At 44.4% G+C, this 18,187-nt stretch overlaps 1 protein-coding gene across 3 annotated transcripts in view; it reads left to right on the forward strand.

Moving 5' to 3' along the window:
* The first annotated feature begins 8,818 nt into the window (after nucleotides 1-8,818).
* Nucleotides 8,819-18,187, forward strand: part of ADIPOR2 (adiponectin receptor 2) — a 145,564-nt gene continuing 136,195 nt past the window's right edge. Inside the window, exons 1-2 of one of the 3 annotated variants that reach the window (XM_072799562.1) lie at nucleotides 8,854-8,932; nucleotides 11,047-11,206. The gene's annotated coding sequence lies outside the window, so the exon portion shown is untranslated. Of the gene's footprint in view, nucleotides 8,933-11,046; nucleotides 11,207-18,187 lie in introns of all 3 variants that reach the window. The other 2 variants (XM_072799560.1, XM_072799559.1) reach the window with 2 other exon arrangements.

Here is an 18,187-nt window from a genome sequence, read left to right on the forward strand (position 1 = left end):
ATGTCTGCTAGCAAACAGACAAAACCGTGAACTGAGCTTCTGAACTTCTTTCCCAAGGTGCTCTTCCAGCTGTGCAGTCTCTGTGCCAGGACTTACCTCCTCATCCAAAGAAGTAATTTCTATGGCAAGAAAAGGAGGCAACCAGAAATGCTTTTGAATTTCATGACATATTCAGCCACTGAAAGGCCCCTTCCCCAAACTCAGGCCCCTTCCCCAAACTCAGTAGAGCCTTGGCACTTGGCTGTGCTGCTGGTACAGCCAGACTGGTCAAGGCGAGGAAGCTGAATGGGGTCAGAGGTACTTTGGAGACAGAGGGCAGGTATTTTGATGCCAAGTGCGAACATGGAGCTCTTCTCACTCACACTTTCTGGGTGTGCGCAGGGGAGCAGCTTACACGGGGTTTCTGGGCTCAGAGCAAAGGAGCAAGGGAGTGCTGTGGAGCAAGCAGCTCTTGGGGCTCCCCATGCTCCAGCTACTCAGAGAAAGGAGCCCAGGTCAGAGCAAGACAGGACAGGAAGTTTGAAATGGACACTCAGCAGAGCTTAGAATATAGCTGGTTACTTTGAGTCCAGTCTGAAGCAACACTTGCTCTATCTGGGGTATGGAAATGGTGAGATAAGTGGTTTTGTTCCCCTTTTGGTGGTGGTGGTAAGGAGGGAGACCGTTGTGTGCTGGGCACTAGTTCCTCATTGCTTGCCCTCAATCTGGGCTCCCAGAACCCAGCCAGGACCCAGACCTAGAGATACTGCTGAGTGAATCTGGGAGTGGGGCCTAGGAACCTGTGTTTTTCTTTTTTCTTTTTAAGATTTTATGTATTTATTTGAAAGAGAAAGAGAATGAGTACAAGCAGGCAGAAGCGCAGAGGAAGAGGAGAGGGAGAAACAGACTCCCCGCTGAGCAGGGTATCGGATGCAGGGCTCCATCCCGGGACCCTGGAATCAAGACCTGAACCAAAGGCCGACGCTTAACCAACTGAGCCACCCAGGTGCCCCAAGGGAACCTGTGTTTTAAAAAAACACCTTGGGGGTGATTTTGTTCTGTAGCAAGCTTTTGAGAATTGCTGATAGGTTGCTAGTATCACTACCCAAAGTGTTCCAGGCATTGAAATGGCTGTTTGCAGGAACAGGTGGGCTTAAAAGAAGTGTGACCAAGGCCTCAGGGTGTTAGAGGTCTGAGGATGGAAACCTGGAGTAAATCGTCCATGTCTACACACTCAGGAGTGAACTGGGAGAGGGACTGGCAAACCGTCCTGGATTAGAATCTCCCAAAAGACTAAGAATGATACAGTCTGTCCCCAGATCCTTCTACATACTAAGCTGTGTGAATATAACCTCCTGAACCCATTTCTAATCTCTACTGTGGTCAGCTGACTCCTCTAGCTTTGGAGAGATGCACAAAGCACAGGGTGCATCAAGCAGCACTGCACTCCGACTGTACGAGACCGTGCGGCTCCTGCGCAGGTCTGGGCAGGTCTGGGCAGGCCTGGGCAGGCCTGATAGGTAACGGCTCGGGAGAAGCCTCTGAACGTTGTGGTTCCCACGCAGCCTGTGCAGGGCACAGCCAGCAACTGCTCAGTGCACGCACCCGCTGGCTGTGGCCCAGGAGCTGGCAGAAGCCAACTGGGGCTTCATGTTCTCTAAGGAAAGTCCCCAGGGAGCATCTCCATTTCTGCCCTCAGCCGTCCTGAACTGGGGCTTGTCACTAAATTAAGAACTCACCCCAATAAAAACCTAGGTAACCTATGAAGTCAACATGACTTTTTGATGGGCGTGGAGACATGGTGCTTTAGTCCCAGAGCCAGAGAGCCAAATTCTAGTCATCTCTGTCTTCAATCTGTGTGAGACCTCGAACAATACATCAGGCTTCCAGCCTGCTCAGCCCACCCATGTGGGCTTTGTACTTCCGCCACCGAGGAGGAAGTAATATTGAAAATGTATACAGTCCCTTCTCTTGCTAGTCATTATTTCAGTTGTGCTGTTGACTGCTGTGAAAGGACCCAATCATTACAGGCTACTACCTGTTTTCTGAGCTCCCTATTGTGTTTTCCTAAAGTAGTAAAAAACACTTCCTCTGCCAAACAATTTTTTTTTTTTCCTTTTGGTAACAAAAAGAATCAAGGTGGATATAAAGGATGTCTTTCTAACCGGACAGAGGCTCTTTGTCACCAGGACAGGTAACTGAGAATTATAGATTTCATTCCCTAGAGAAATTTAAGAAAACAAGAGGCATTTAGATATTCTGGGAGAATTAAGTAGAGTCTGGGGATGGGGAGAAAAGCAGACGTACTCCAGAGACTTGCTTCAGCTACAGGATCCTGTGAGTCCTGCTTCCCTTAGGGAATTAACCAAGCTCGAAAAAAACATTAACAAGGCCGCAGATTTGGTGCAGAAGACCCGGCTTCCCCAACAACGAGCTAAATGATCTCTAGCAATAAAACAGGAAGAATAATATCTTTAACCTCAAGTAAGATAATAGATGTGAAAACCTTTTGTAAAATATAATCCTTTGAAAGAGTGAGATACTGGCATAGATGTGTTGAGTCTATCGAGGCAAGAGCAAAGAAAACAAGATCTTTAAAAAAAAAATATTTATTTATTTATTTATGATAGTCACAGAGAGAGAGAGAGGCAGAGACACAGGCAGAGGGAGAAGCAGGCTCCATGCAGGGAGCCCCACGTGGGATTCGATCCCGGGTCTCCAGGATCGTGCCCTGGGCCAAAGGCAGGCGCCAAACCGCTGCGCCACCCAGGGATCCCCAAAAACAAGATTTTTGAAACATGATTTTGACATGTGACATCTTGGGGATTATCTCTTAGTTGAAGCCAACTACAAACGCAAGGAATCTAATCTGGATTTAGTTTACTCTTTGGTATACCTGGAAAGCCACTATTCTTTCCTATGTCAACTGTGGTCTTTTCCTGAAAGGGTCATTAACTGAAAAATAAGTGAAAATGTGTAAAATGTATAAAATTTCAAAAAAGTGACAGTGAAAAATTCAGTTAAAAAGTCCCCGACTCTTCAAGAGGGAGACATTTTTTAGAGCTGCAGTCTGTTTACCTTTGTTTCTGGGGTACAAAGATCTTAGGAAACTTCAAAAAGCTCAAGGAACCTGGACTAGAAGCAAAACAGAAGTAGGCTTCTCCTTGGGGCCTTCAGAAAATGTGGATGGGGAGCCAGACGCTCAAAGGAGTTCTGGAATTTTCTCTGCCTTCCTCCTTGTCTGGCCATCCTGCTCATAGCTCTCTCTCCTCTCTGGCTTCAACCCCACGCCATAGTAATCACACGGCGGCTGAGAATTGGGGAAGTCCTGCTGCCCCCAAAGACAGTCTGTGATGAGGGAAGAAGATTCCCAGGACCTCGGGTTAGAAATTGGAAGGTGGGCGGGCAGCCCCGGTGGCTCGGCGGTTTAGCGCCGCCTTCAGTCCAGGGCCTGATCCTGGGGTCCCAGGATCAGACCCACATCAGGCTCCCTGCATGGAGCCTGCTTCTCCCTCTGCCTGTGTCTCTGCCTCTCTCTCTCTCTCTCTCTCCCTCTCTCCCTCTTTCTCTCGTGAATAAATAAAGTCTTAAAAAAAAAAAAGAAACTGGAAGGTATTTTCTGAAGACATGTTTACACAAGGTGGGGTTTCTGACCTTTGCACAGGCCATGATTTCAGGCACACATCACTGAGTTCTTTGGGGCTGTCCTGAATAATAAAGATAACACACAGCCTTCTTTATCTAGCGGAAATGCCTTCCAATTCTAAACAATTGACTTACAAATTCCCTTTCTGAGAACAATGCCCATTCATGAGTTGGGGACATTCTGTGCAAACAATTGCTGGTCTCAGTCAGAGTTCTCCAGAGAGGGAGGTGGGCAGGGTGTCACCCCTACAGAGTAGGGTGTGCTTAGAAACTTCCAGTGTTTGTTAGGGACACAGAAGCACACAGAGGTGACTGGTCCAGACCTGCCCAGACGAACACACCCTGTACATGTGATAGTCACAGGCCCTAACATCGTGTCACCTAACCTTTACTCGGAGTTGAAGAATATTGGATAATTGTGACCTTTGCTGAGGACACAGTAACACAGCTTCAGGTATTAACCAGGGCAACAATGCTAAAGAAAAATTACCTGCCAGGTAGCACACTTCTTATTTTTTCCTGCTAAGTTTTTTTTTTTTTAAGATTTTATTTTTTATTTTATTTTATTTTAAAGATTTTATTTATTTATTCATGAGAGAGGCAGAGACACAGGCAGAGGGAGAAGCAGGCTCCCTGTGGGGAGCCCGGTATGGGAACTTGATCCCAGGATCCTGGGATCAGGTCTTGAGCCAAAGGCCACCCAGGTGCCCCCTAAGATTTTATTTTTAAGTCATTTCTATGCCCAGCACGGGCTTGGAACTCACAATCCCAAGATCAGCCTCACTCACCCACTGAGACCACCAGGTGCCCCTTTCTTGCCCATCTTTTCACAATAGAGAAGTCAAGAAATTATTTGGAAATCAGAACTCTGAGGTGGTTTTTGTTTTTTTGGTTGTTGTTTTTGTTGTTTTGTATTGCATACAGAGAGTTTTATTTATTTCTATTTCGGTTTATATATATATATATATATATAATTGACATAAGTACCTCTACAAGCTTAAGCTGTACAGCATGGTGACCTGGCTTCCATATATTGCAGAAAAACTGCCACAGTAAGTTTAGTTAGCACCCATCATCTCAGGTAAATACTAAAACAAAACAAAACAAACAAACAAATAAATAAACAAAACAAAGAGATAGAAATACTTTTTTTCCTTATGATGAGAACTTTTAGGATCTACCCTCTTAGCAACTTCCAAATGTACCATAGAGCCCTGTTAACAGTCATCAGGCTGTACATTACATTCCCAGTACTTATTTATAGAAACCGGGCTTCCTCCAAACCCATAATTTGCAGAGTTCTAGGCAGAAGTAGATTAAGCTTTTGTGGAGCTTAAAGGCTATGCAAGGGGATCCCTGGGTGGCTCAGCGGTTTAACGCCTGCCTTTGGCCCAGGGCGTGATCCTGGAGACCCCAGATGAGTCCCAGATTGGGCACCCTGCATGGAGCCTGCTTCTCCCTCTGCCTGTGTCTCTGCCTCTGTGTGTGTGTGTCTCTCATGAATAAATAAATAAAATCTTAAACAAACAAAAGGCTATGCAATGGGGGTCGGGGGGAGGGGGCAATGAAAAAATCCTGAATACAAAATTATGACTAGAGCCTTACAAAGCAAGAGAGAGGCCCTGGGGTTTAATCCTCATCCACCTCATGTAAGTCAACTCTGGTTCTAGGGGAAGTATACAGAAGAGTCAATGAAAATCTTACAGAGCCTTGAATTACTCATCGTAAAACATTCTCACTCCTTCTTGCCCTAAGTGGATTCTGGATTTTCCCTGACAGCGTCTTCTAGTTGCAAAACCGAAAAACTCTCTGAGGGTAAAGGCTCTTCCTTCTCCAGTGCCCCCACGCTGTGGTCTGGGGGTGCAGGTGGGGGGGGGGGTAGGTAGGGGGGTGGTTCCTGCCTGCAGCTCTTCCATCCCAGAGCTTGCCCTGCAAGCCCTGCAGCAGTCCTTCCCCTGCCCACCGCGGGGGCCCGGGCCGCCTCCTCCTCCTCGCCGGTCCCGTCGGGGACAGCAGGTGGCCGCCGCTGTGGACTCGTCCCGCGCAGCCCCACAGCCCGGCTCCCGCGCCCCGGCCTCCCCCAGCCTCGCCCCTGCGCGGTGCTTCCCTGACCTCCCTCCCGCACCCCCTCCTCCGCACCGGGCCTCCCCCGCCAGGCCGGGCCCCCTCGGACCCCAGCGCCCGCGCGCTGCCGGGCGCAGAGCGGGGCTCGCAGCCTGACCTCCGAGGAAACCCCTTACTGCCTCTCCCACCGGCTCAGGGCCTCCTCAGAGCCCGTAGGCGATCTCGTCCCTGCCCCGCAGGGTAACCAGGGCCTCTTGCTGGGCGCCTGGGAGGCTCGGTGGTTGAGCGCCTGCCTTGGGCTCAGGGCGTGATCCCGGGGTCCGAGGATCGAGTCCCGCATCGGGCTCCCTGCGTGGGGCCTGCCTCTCCCTCTGCCTGTGTCTGCCTCCCTCTCTGTGTCTCTCATGAATAAATTAATAAAGTCTTTAGAAAAATAAGGGTCTCTTGCATCTATATACATAAAGCTTTCGAACATTCAAAGCGCCTCCCCCCGTGTGACCGTGGACGGTTCCCTCCCCACCTTGACCTAGCGCTGTCTCGTTTCTCTGTTCCTTCCTCCTCCTGCGGAGTTTGCTAAAGAAAAGCGCAAACCCGGCCCCTGGGCCCCTAGATAGGCCCCAGCGGCTCCAGCTCCCGGCTCCTCAGCGGCGTCCCCTCCCCTGGGGTCTCCCCTGCCCCTCCGGGTCCTCTCCCTCCGCGGACTCTGCTCCGCCCTAGGTTAGAGACTAGGAGTGTCAGGGGTTTCCGCTACTTCTCTTCCCCTCTCCCTCCAAACGTGTCCCTAACTTCACTCTTCTTCCTTGACAACCTTCACTATGGAGAGGAGAGGAGAGGGTTCGGGGAAGTTCCACAGGGTGGTTTTGCTAATACCTCCGGAGCTGCCCCCCTCACCACCAACGCAGGGGTCTGCATTTCTGTTTCCCTTCTTCTTCTTCTGGTTTTTCTTTTAAATTTTTATTTATTTATTTGAGACAGAGAAAGCACTAGAGAGAGAGCAAGTATGAGTAGAGGGAGAGGGAGAAGCAGACTCCCCGCTGGGCAGGGATTTCCCCAGGTGGGACTCAATCCCAGGACCCCAGATCATGACCTGAGCTGAAGGCAGACACTTAACTGACTCAGCTAACCAGGCACCCCACTGTTTTGCCTCTTGAAACACTAGCCCTTTAAGGGTAGGGACTGTCCCTCATATACCTGGTCCACGATGGGTTGCCCCATGGGTCTGTGTGCCTATGAGCCTGTGCCTATGAATATAAAGAACTAGAAGGACCATCTGAAGTTAAGAGCAAAACATAGAACAGGACTGCAGTGCTAAAGGAATGAATAGGATACAGTATCAGAAAAAAAAAAAAAGGATACAGTATCAGTCAGATCCTTTTTGGAAGCAGGGCCACCATCAGTCTGCTGTCTTGTCTAGAGCACAACAGGAGTCTGGATTCCTGGGGAAGGAGGTGAGACCAGAACGGATGGGCTGGCCTGCCCTCATAGTCTCTTCTCCCACAGCAGCACCGCCTGCTCTGGGCTCTTAGGCCAGCCCCCAATTCTAATCTGGATCAGGTCTTCTCTTTCACCCTGTGAAGATCCAGGGAGCCAAGGGGATCAGAGTACTTCAAAGCTCTCTCTTCCAGCAGGAGAGAGAAAAGCACTTTTTCTTGAGGCTACAGTAGGTATCTGCGAATAGCCCCCGTTTCTGGTGAGGGTTGGCTTCTGGAAGGAAGGGCACTGCTTTATTTAGTGATTCACTACGTTCTGTCCATTAGGTTGTACATCTGTGTCCAAAGGCTACAGCACCAGGGCACTGCTGGTTGCCTGTACCCAGCACATGTAACTGACAGGTGTTAAAAGTTCAGTAAGCATCTGTGGGAGGGAAGAAAGAGCTCAGGGGTAGATGTTTCTAGGGAGGATGCAGTCATGTAAGGGCCTGTAGAAGGTGCAGAAGGTCAGCCCCCTGCTCAGGGGTAGATGTTTCTAGGGAGGATGCAGTCATGTAAGGGCCTGTAGAAGGTGCAGAAGGTCAGCCCCCTGAGAAGTCCCATGGAAGGCAAAAAGCCTCTCAGGAATGCACCACTCAGGCCAGAACAACTCATGAGTTATTTATTTATTTATTTATTTATTTATTTATTTATTTATCTTAATTTATTATAGTCACACACACACACACAGAGAGAGAGAGAGAGAGAGAGGCAGAGACACAGGCAGAGGGAGAAGCAGGCTCCATGCACCGGGAGCCCGACGTGGGATTCGATCCTGGGACTCCAGGATCACGCCCTGGGCCAAAGGCAGGCGCCAAACCGCTGCACCACCCAGGGATCCCCTCATGAGCTTTTCAGAATTTTTTTTTTACTTTTATTTATTTATTTACTTTTAAGTTAAAATTAAATTAATTCAATTAATTTTTAAAATATTTTATTTAAATTCAATTTTCCAACACATAGCATAACACCCAGTGCTCATCTCATCACATGCCCTCCTTTTAATGCCCGTCACCCAGTTACCCCATTCCCCCCACTCTGTTTTGGTTTTTCTCTTCAGTCTTATTTTTTAAACCCCTCCTCCCCCCACCGCAGTGCTTAACTAATGATATTTTGTGCAGCTCTTTGTATTCATGATAGAAGAGATGTGAAGAGGGCAAAGGAAATAGCCGGCCACGCTGGCTTTGTGTTCACAGGGAGGGAAGAAAACTTCAGTGAATATGAAAAGCGTGTATGTGTGTGTGTGTGTGTGTGTGTGTGTAACCTTTGAAGAATACACAAAAGCAAACTCACAATTGTGCACACAGCTATACATCTGTATTCTAGGGATTGGAAATCATGAGTTCACACATAACCATCTTCTGATTCCAGTGGACATCAGAAAGTTCATTCTTGTTTTCTCTGACAGTGAGAAACCTGGCTCCAAGGGGGAATATTCGAAGGAATTGAAAAGAATAAAAAAAAAAGCAATAGGTCACTGTGATCTTGGCCTCCCATGTGCCAGCCTCCCTGCAATGCCTCCAAGGGTGGAGGTCAGACTAGGGCAGAAGCAGTGTAAGCAGACCAGCTTGGTTGTAGGGCACCCCTAGATTGTAAGAAGTCCCAGAAATGTCAGTGCTTGAGATTGATTTAGGACACCCTATAAATATACACCAGGGCAGAGTTGAGGCAAAGCCAGCTGGAGCCTCTGTGCTTATGTCAAACCCCCAGGGTTCACTTGGGTGATCTCTGGGTAACTTCTGCTGCTGATCTTTCCTGAGATCCAGGAATCTGAGGTACGATTTTGGTTAGAATGGTATCAGATTAATTTTGGTATTTGGAGAAAACAGGAAGGGAAGAGTGAAAGAGGAGGAAGAGAAAGCTATAGATGTACCATCACTTTAAAATATTCGTAAAGACAGATAAAGTTGACGGCATACAAAATAAAATTTCCATGTGACAAAAATAATAAGGCAAATCAGAACATTAGCAGTAAACTGGGAAAATCTCTGTTGTGTACATCATGAGAAAGAGCTAATTTTCATTTGAAAATGAACATGAGAAAGAGCTAATTTTCATTAGCTGTTGTGTACATCATGAGAAAGAGCTAATTTTCATTTGTACATGCAAAGTAAAGTTGGAAGTCAATAAGACCATTTAACTCAAAAGAAAAGTGGGCAAAGGAGCTTCAAAAAATCATAAAAGAAGAAATATGCATGGCTTTTTTTTTAATGCATGGCTTTCAAACTATAAAAAAGTGATCAATCTCATTTTTCAGCAAAACAAAAAATGTAAATTCAAATTATAAGAGTATGTAAATTCAATTTTTTTTTGCCTAATAGATGAGTAAAAATGAACAATTTTTGGATAAATTACTGTGTGAGAGAGGGTATGGAGAAACAGGTACTAGTTAGTGGGAGTAAAAAGTGGTACCACTTCTTTGGAACAATCTATCAGAATTAAAAATGCACATATCCTTTGCTCCAGGGAACCCACCTCTGCAGAATTATCCTAAACATACCTTCACATGTGTGTACAAAAACATATGCAGAAAACACTTCCTGCATCATTATTTGGGGAGGAAAAGTCTAAAAAAATCTAAATGTCTGTCAATGGAGGGAATGAATATTAAACATGGCTATTATGTAAATTGAAAAATTACACAAAATTGTTCACTAACATATATATGCACACATGTGAAAATATAGAAGTTTACTGAAAGGATATAATAAATTCATGATACTGCTCAACCCTGGGGATGGGGAGGAGAGGGAAACAGGATTGGCTGTGAAGGTCATAGAATTTTCTGCTTTTTTCTGGTTGTAGAATATTTCAGTTTTGTCTATAACATTTCATTTCATTTATCTAAGGAAAAAAAGAAACAGTTATGACTAAACATTCTCATCAATTCATAACACAATGAAACTGTGTTTTTTCCTCTTACTTTTCTGTGTTTTTCCAGAAGGCATGATACAGATTAGTGGGTATAAGGTGGTATCTTTTGCGTGTAAAAGGTACCTGTGTGCTTGTTTACGTGGAATTGTCTCTGGAGGGGTAGACAAGGTGACAGTGTTGACCGCTGGCAAGGGGAACAAGGGCGCCTGTTAGGGGTGGGAGGGAGATTTTTTTCACTGCACATTCCAACTGTGTATATATTTAACCATGTGAATGTACTACTTAATAATTATAAAGAGCAAACAAACAAAAAACACGTGTTAAGAGCCAGCTGTACTTAGAGAGGAAGATAGGCATGGCCTGCCCTCTAGGCATGGAGTCGCGTCCAATTACCCTTGGAAGGAAAGGCTTCTTTGGTGCTCCGAAGTCTTTGCTGGAGGAGAGAGGAGAGGCCGGGGTGCACACCCTCCAATCCCCCCTGCGGGAGCCATGCTAAAAGCTAGAAGCAGCCACTAACACAGAGATTATGTAATGAACAAGGCAGGAAAAAAACACTGAAAAATGTTGTGTGGCAAAGATAAGTATGTTTTAGGGTGGGGGGAAGGAAACTCCATGGCCAGGCAAACTTTCAGATGGTTATCCTGTTTTCAAGTCTGAGTCCTCAGCAAGAAAACAAAACAAACAATTCAACCAATGGAAAACAAGCCATACAGATCTCAGGACAAACGTGGATGAACCTTGAAGACATCATGCTGAGTGGAATAGACCAGTCACGAAAGGACGGACCCTGTATGGTTCCATTTCTATGAGGGAAAAAAAGTTGCCTACCCAGGTGGCTGACAATCCTGACAAGCCTAAAATCTTTCACTAGTCGTTTGAAGGTGCAATGCTTAACCAGTCGTATTATTGCCTCATGATCCTTAACCAAACCCTCCTTTACTTTTTTCCCTATAAATTTTCATTCTTTCTTTCTTTCTTTCTTTCTTTCTTTCTTTCTTTCTTTCTTTCTTTCGAGATTTTATTTGTTTGAGAAAGAGAGCATGAGCGAAGAGGACAGGGAGAAGGCTCCCCGTGAGCAAAGAGCCCAATATGGGGCTCTATCCCAGGACCCTGGGATCCTGAGCTGAGCTGAAGGCAGATGCTCAACCAACTGAGCCACCCGGGTGCCTCTCCCTGTAAGTGTTCTGAGGAGAGTGTGAGTGAGATTCGACTTTGACATTCATAGGTAAACGTGGTGTGCATGCACTGCTAACATAACAATGCATATGTAACCAACAACAACAAGGAAACCAAACTAAACAGACAGCTCTTAAGTGATAAAGGCAGTGAGTCTTAGATTTCCTTCGCAATAGATGGAAACATCCAAAAAATCCATTTCTGTTTTCTGTGATGGCCAACAGAGGAGAAAATTTGCAGCTGCGAGAGCACTCTCTGCCCCACTCCTTTCACACAAAGCCACCGCTTGCTAACAATGTTCAAGTGGATGAGATTTCACTGCTTTTTGACCTTTTCACCAGTGTCCTAACTGAATTTCTTTCCAAAGACAGTGTCATAATATATGTGAGCCAGCATATCTCAAGCTCTGCACTTTAGGGAGAGTTCTGGTCTCTGAACTTTGACTAGAACTAGGGCAGAGGGAACCTGGTATCTGGGAGAGATATTGCTGTCTACTTATGCCAGCCAAAGACTGGTTTTGTAACTTTGTGTAGCCATGACCCAATCCCCGCTTGCCCCAACACCCACTTTATTCTGCTTTTGAAACAACAGTCTGAGTGAAAAACAAGGTGTCCTGTGGCATGTCACCCTATAGTGCCTCTACCAATGAGAGGACCCAGCTGGTGTGCCCAGCCCAGACTCGTGCTCTGGACCCCAAACCTCCCACTTGGCACCATGTGATCAGTACATGGCCTAATGGTGGGAAAACATCACTTCCATCAGACTCAGACCAGGGAGAAATTGAAACACCCATTACTGATTGGGAAATCTAGCTAAAATATTCCCATTCAACCTTCACCCTTGTCTAAAAAGAACTTTTATTTCAGTTGGAGTTTATTTGTCCAGCAAATAGGAGTTCTGGCTCAGGGAGCAGGATTGGGGAGAAAGACAAATTGGATGCAGTTTGAATCCTTGACACAGTAGTTTTTGTTTGTACCACCCTCAAACAATCTCTAATTAATTGTCAGAAATATTACAAGCTTTTGCTCTCTGAGACCAAAGAACCCCTCAATACATCTTATTTTTTCTGGTGTTAGAAAAAACAGGGCTCATTCTACACTCTTCCATAACTCCAAACAATCGGGCCACAGGTGATTCTTGGCTTCTTCCACACTCTAACCTGACTCCCTTTCTGGAAAAACATGGAGAGGCAAGTGCTAATGTCACATCCCTTTCTGAGGGCTGAGAATTTGAGAATGGAGGTAATCCATCCCAAAGGAGGGAGAATAAATCAAACCAGGAAGGGCATGCATGGGACTGCTTGGGCCCTTTAAAGCTTTCTTTGAAGAACTTCCTTGGAGGCAACAGCTTCATCTTGGAGCAACCGTGCTGTCACCTCTTCACTTCCTTCCAACTTTAACCTGCCTGCCTTAGCGTTTCCATGGCATGCAATTCTCTACACTGCCCCTCAGGTTGGCACTCTCTCTTTCTTATTCTTTCCTGTTTTTATCCCCATATTTTTCACATTGGTGGCGCAGGTCCTCCACAAAACTGGTTCACGGCAGGAATCCTGATGATTTGTTCATTCATTCACCTTGCTTTTACTGAGCACATAATTTACACTAAAGACTTAGACTTCATTCTGTTAATTTAAGAAGTGATATAATTTACAACTCTGTGAAAAGACTTTACTTGTAAATTTCTCACTTCAACTAAGCTATAATTTCATTTTTCAATATGAAGGTATCAGACAATGTCCAATAGAGTGTTGTGAATCACGAGTCTACACCTGGTATCTGGTAAAAGGTCTGCCACGTTGCCCCCGTGTATTAATACCTGTGAGTGCAGTGCTCATTTTACCCTGTGGTTCTCACTAGCACCAATGTTTTCATCTTGAAGCTGTATAGCTGTTCCCTGAGATTCAGAGGTACTTAGCTTTTCACCTTTGAAAAAACAGCATTTTTTTTATTTTTATTTATTTATGATAGTCACAGAGAGAGAAAGTGACACAGGCAGAGGGAGAAGCAGGCTCCATGCACCAGGAGCCCAATGTGGGACTCAATCCCAGGTCTCCAGGATCACGCCCTAGGCCAAAGGCAGGCGCTAAACCACTGCACCACCCAGGGATCCCTGAAAAAACAGCATTTTAACTTCACCAATACCGCTAAATACATACTGTTTTCTCTCCCACTAGCTCTTTTTTTTTTTTTAATTTTTATTTATTTATGATAGTCACAGAGAGAGAAAGAGGCAGAGACACAGGCAGAGGGAGAAGCAGGCTCCATGCACCGGGAGCCTGACGTGGGATTCGATCCCGGGTCTCCGGGATCGCGCCCTGGGCCAAAGGCAGGCGCCAAACCGCTGCGCCACCCAGGGATCCCCCCACTAGCTCTTAAAGCTGGATGTTCCCAGAGCTTCACATCCCTACCAGGCCCATCCCCAGTGCACAATAGTAATGAGAAGTACACAGAAGCTTCAGCCTAAGTCCCATTGCTTTAATTCTGGTGCCCAGAGGTCTGCTGTTTCCTTCCTAGTTTCTCACATTGATCCCATAGGTAGGTCTGGATTTTTTCTTGGTTTCCTTGTCTAGGCTTCTAGATTCCTTTTTTTTTTTTTTTTTTTTTAAGATTTTATTTATTTATTCATGAGAGACACACACAAAGAGAGAGAGGCAGAGACACAGGCAGAGAGAGAAGCAGGATCCGTGCAGGGAGATCGATGCAGGACTTGATCGCAGGACTCTGGGGTCACACCCTGAGCCGAAGGCAGACGCTCAACCACTGAGCCACCCAGGCATCCCAAGGCTTCTGGTTTCCTATTGAGATTAAAGACTGCGGTGTCTATGTCTTCCCAGTATTGGTTCCTTTAGGCACCCTCTAAAGTTTTATGTGATCCTGGTGAAGCTGTGAAGGTTGGCTTCATCTCCCTCCTAATCCCCAGATAATAAAGTATGGGCCTGTGGACTAGGTTGGCCAGTCAGAGGACTCTATCTTCCTTGACTGTGGTGGTTGGTTCAGGAGTAAGTAGAATCCACGCCAGCCCAAACAGAGCCCTTCTTAGACCTTTTTTTTAAACTTAAGATACCTGGAGAGGATCCCTGGGTGGTTAACGGTTTAGCACCTGCCTTTGGCCCAGGGCATGATCCTGGGGTCCCGGGATTGAGTCCCGCATCGGGCTCCCTGCATAGAGTCTCTTCTCCCTTTGCCTGTGTCTCTGCCTCTCTCTCTCTCTGTGTCTCTCATGAATAAATAAATAATACCTTAAAAAAATAACTTAAGATACCTGGAAAGATGTTCTCTATCTATTAGGACTGTCACACTTGGAGAAAGTGAGACAGGAGTAGCTAACAGCCATCTTGCCTTTGACAACAGAGCCTACATTAAGGGGAAGACAAGCAGGGGCAAGGATTATTGCTTCCAACCTTCATGCTTAATTTGAAATTACATAAATAGATAGATTTACCTATTTATCAATCTATTATCTATCTCTCCCTCTCTCTCCTCTATCCATCTCTATCTATCTATCATCTATCTATCATTTATCTAATCTTTTGCCATTTGACTTTGCAGCACCTCCCACTATAGTAAATGTAATTTACATCCATGCCCATTGACTTTGGTCTTGGCCATATGACTTGCTTTGACCAGTAGACTATGGATGGAAATGACTAGTGTGCCCATTCTAAGTTGAGGCCTTATGACTTTCCACCAACAATTTTGGATCTCCTGTTCTCACTCAGGAAGAGAACAGATAGCTGTTCATCCTTCTGGTGTTGTCCCAGGATGAAGACATGGAGTAGATCTGTAGCCAACCCAAGAGTCCACCTGAGCCCAGCCACACCCAGCCAATACTAGTCTAAACATAGTCAATCTGCAGACCTGTGAGCATGAAATAAATAAATGTTTGTTGTCATAGGCCATTGACATTTTGACATTACTTGTTACATTAGCATTTGAGATTTGAGTGCTACTTGCTATAGAGCATGAGTATAGCAAACCTGACTACATAGATGACCCGTGAAAAAGAGTTCTGAGTGTATCATTTAAACCTTGATCACATTGCATCTGAGGTCAATGCCACTCGATTATGTGAGTTGAGTTTCTATTAATAGGAACTAAACAAGTCTTGACCAATACAAAAACCCTACCCTTCTTAAGATTTTGACTAGTCATTACCAAATCCCTTTACCAGAATATTGATTCTGTATATCTGCTGGAATACTGACATAAGTAGTAGATAACCACAGCAATTGCACTGTTGCCACAGCGTGACCTTTAATCTCACCCAACACCCAACACTTTTAATGGAGCTACTATATCCCAAATGTCAAATAATCATCTGTCCCTTATCCTCGGAGCTGATATCTACCCTAACTATGGCAGAACTTGCCCTGGGATGCTTCCCTTTTTAGATCCAGCCTCTGCCACTGGGTCTGTTTCTTCAGTTCCTTTGGTCTACTTAACATTTGCCTGTACCCTTGTCCACAAACCTACATATCTGAAATAGAATCTATTTTACTATGATTTACTGAGATCATGACCTGAGCAGAAATCAAGAGTCAGACGCTTAACTCCTATCCAACTGAGCCACCCTGGCGCCCCACTACTAATCTACTTTCTGTCTCTATGGATTTACCTGTTTTGGACATTTCATATAAATGGAATTAGATCATTCTCTCACTTATCTTGCATTTTACTATGACAGTGTAAATATGGTAAGTATAAAAAACAGGGCAGCCTGGGTGGCTCAGCGGTTTAGCTCTGCTTTCAGCCTGGGGTGTGATCCTGGAGACCCAGGATTGAGTCCCACATCGGGCATGGAGCCTGCTTCTCCCTCTGCCTGTGTCTCTGCCTCTCTCTCTCTCTGTGTGTCTCATGAATAAATAAAATCTTAAAAAAAAAGTATAAAAAACAAATGCAAGATAAACATTTTTTCTTTAATTCGTGAGTTATCTTTGACTTTACTTCAAATAGAATGTTGTTTTCTAACTTACCCTGAATTCTATTCTGGAGTTAATTTGTGAGGAGAGGAAATCTGAAAATGTAGATCAACTTTGTCAGAATCTAGAAATGGGACGATGGAGAGCAAAAGTGGTGGATATCTTTCCATGGAGCAGGTGCATAGCTCCAAGAAAATTAGAGGGGATTATTTATACAGCATATATTTATATAGTATAGATGACATTAGGCCAAAATTTTAGAGTGCTCTTTGGACTCTGTAATTCTTCTTTTTAAAGGACATTTATAAGATATTTTAAAAATTTTAAGCACAGATAGTATAGAAAACACAAATAACAAACACTTCTATTCTCACAAAGTTTTTTTTTTTTTAAGATTTTATTTATTCATTTATTTATTCATGAGAGACATGGAGAGAAGGCAGGGACACAGGCAGAGGGAGAAGCAGGCTCCCTGCAGGGAGCCCAACGTGGGACTTGATCCCAGAACTCCCGGATCACGCCCTGGGACAAAGGCAGACGCTCAACTGCTGAGCCACCCAGGTGTCCCACAATCTAAGATTTATAACTGTATACTTTTGTCCTATGAGCTTTATCTTTATTTCTCTGAAGAAATAAAATATTATGAGTGTAGCTAAAAGTCCTTTTAACCACCATTCTTAGTTCTTCCCTCTCCCTCTCCATCCCATGAGCAGATAAGTTCTTCTTTTTGATTCAAATCAACGTCATTTACTATTCAAGTTGTTTTAAAACTTGTTTTTAATCCATGTGTTTTTGAGATCTGTGCACACAAAACTGCATGGACCTAGTTTATTCCTTTTAATGACATCACAGTATTACACTACCCATATACCATATTTTATATCCATTCCTGTACTGATGTATATTTAGGTTGTTTCCAGTTCTCTTGCTATTCTGGAGAATGTTCTAAGACCATTCTTGTATGTGTTCTCTAGTGCGCTGCACAGGAGCTGACTCAGGATCTCTCACCTCCTTTTGAAAAATACAAGAAACTTTAATTTCATACAGCACCACCTTATCTTACATGCTATTTTATGAGGTGCTTTAGTTCCACTTTCTTTATGTATTCATCAACAATATAATATACACTTAGACAGTGAATGCATATTTAGATTTATTTAAAGCTTTATCAGTTTCTTTGCTCACCATTTTTTTCAGGGATCATTTATTTTTTCTTTTGTATGCTTATGTATGTGTGTGAGAAATAGAACATGCAAATAAAACTATATGAAAATGTGCAAGTACTACAGCCTTTATGTATGAGTAATGTGAGATCTGAGATACACTTTGAAATAACCTGGGAGGGGAGAAAGTTGGTGATGGCATAGATAAAGTAATATTGGTTGTGTTCTGAAGATTATTGAAGTTGGGTTATGGATACAAGGAGCTTATGCTATTTGCTCTATTTTTGTGTATAACTGAAAATTGTCATACATGTTAAAGAATTTAGAAAAAAGAAAAAGCACTGTACTGGCAGCAAAGGTCCTGGGCTCCCACACTTATTCATCAGCTGACTAGCTGTGTCACTTTTTACAAGCCACTTCCTTCCTCTAGGTCTCAAGTTTCTTCTCTTTAAAATGAGAGTTGAACCAGATGATATTTAAAATCCCTTCCTGCTTAGTTATGGCAGGAAACATCATAAATCCTTTTCATTTTGCTATTGTTTTTTATTTTTATTGAGATATAATTCCCATACCATAGAATTCACCATTTTAAGGTGTACAATTCAGTGGTTAGTATAAGGTTGTATAACCATCACTACCATTTAATCCTAGAACATGTTCATCACTCCAAAATGGAATCCCATACTCATTAGCAGTCACTCAAAATTCTTCTCTTACCCTAGTCCCTAGCAACCACTAATCTACTTTTATTTATTTATTTTTTTGTAGGAATGAGGGAAGGCAAGAGGGAAGGGCATAAAGAATCCTAAGCAGATTCCATGCCCAGCATGGAGCCCAATCTCACAACCCTGAGATCATGCCTGAGCAGAAATCAAGAGTCAGACGCTTAACTCTTATCT

Source organism: Canis lupus, chromosome 25 (assembly GCF_048164855.1).
Source record: "Canis lupus baileyi chromosome 25, mCanLup2.hap1, whole genome shotgun sequence".
NCBI lineage: Eukaryota > Metazoa > Chordata > Mammalia > Carnivora > Canidae > Canis > Canis lupus.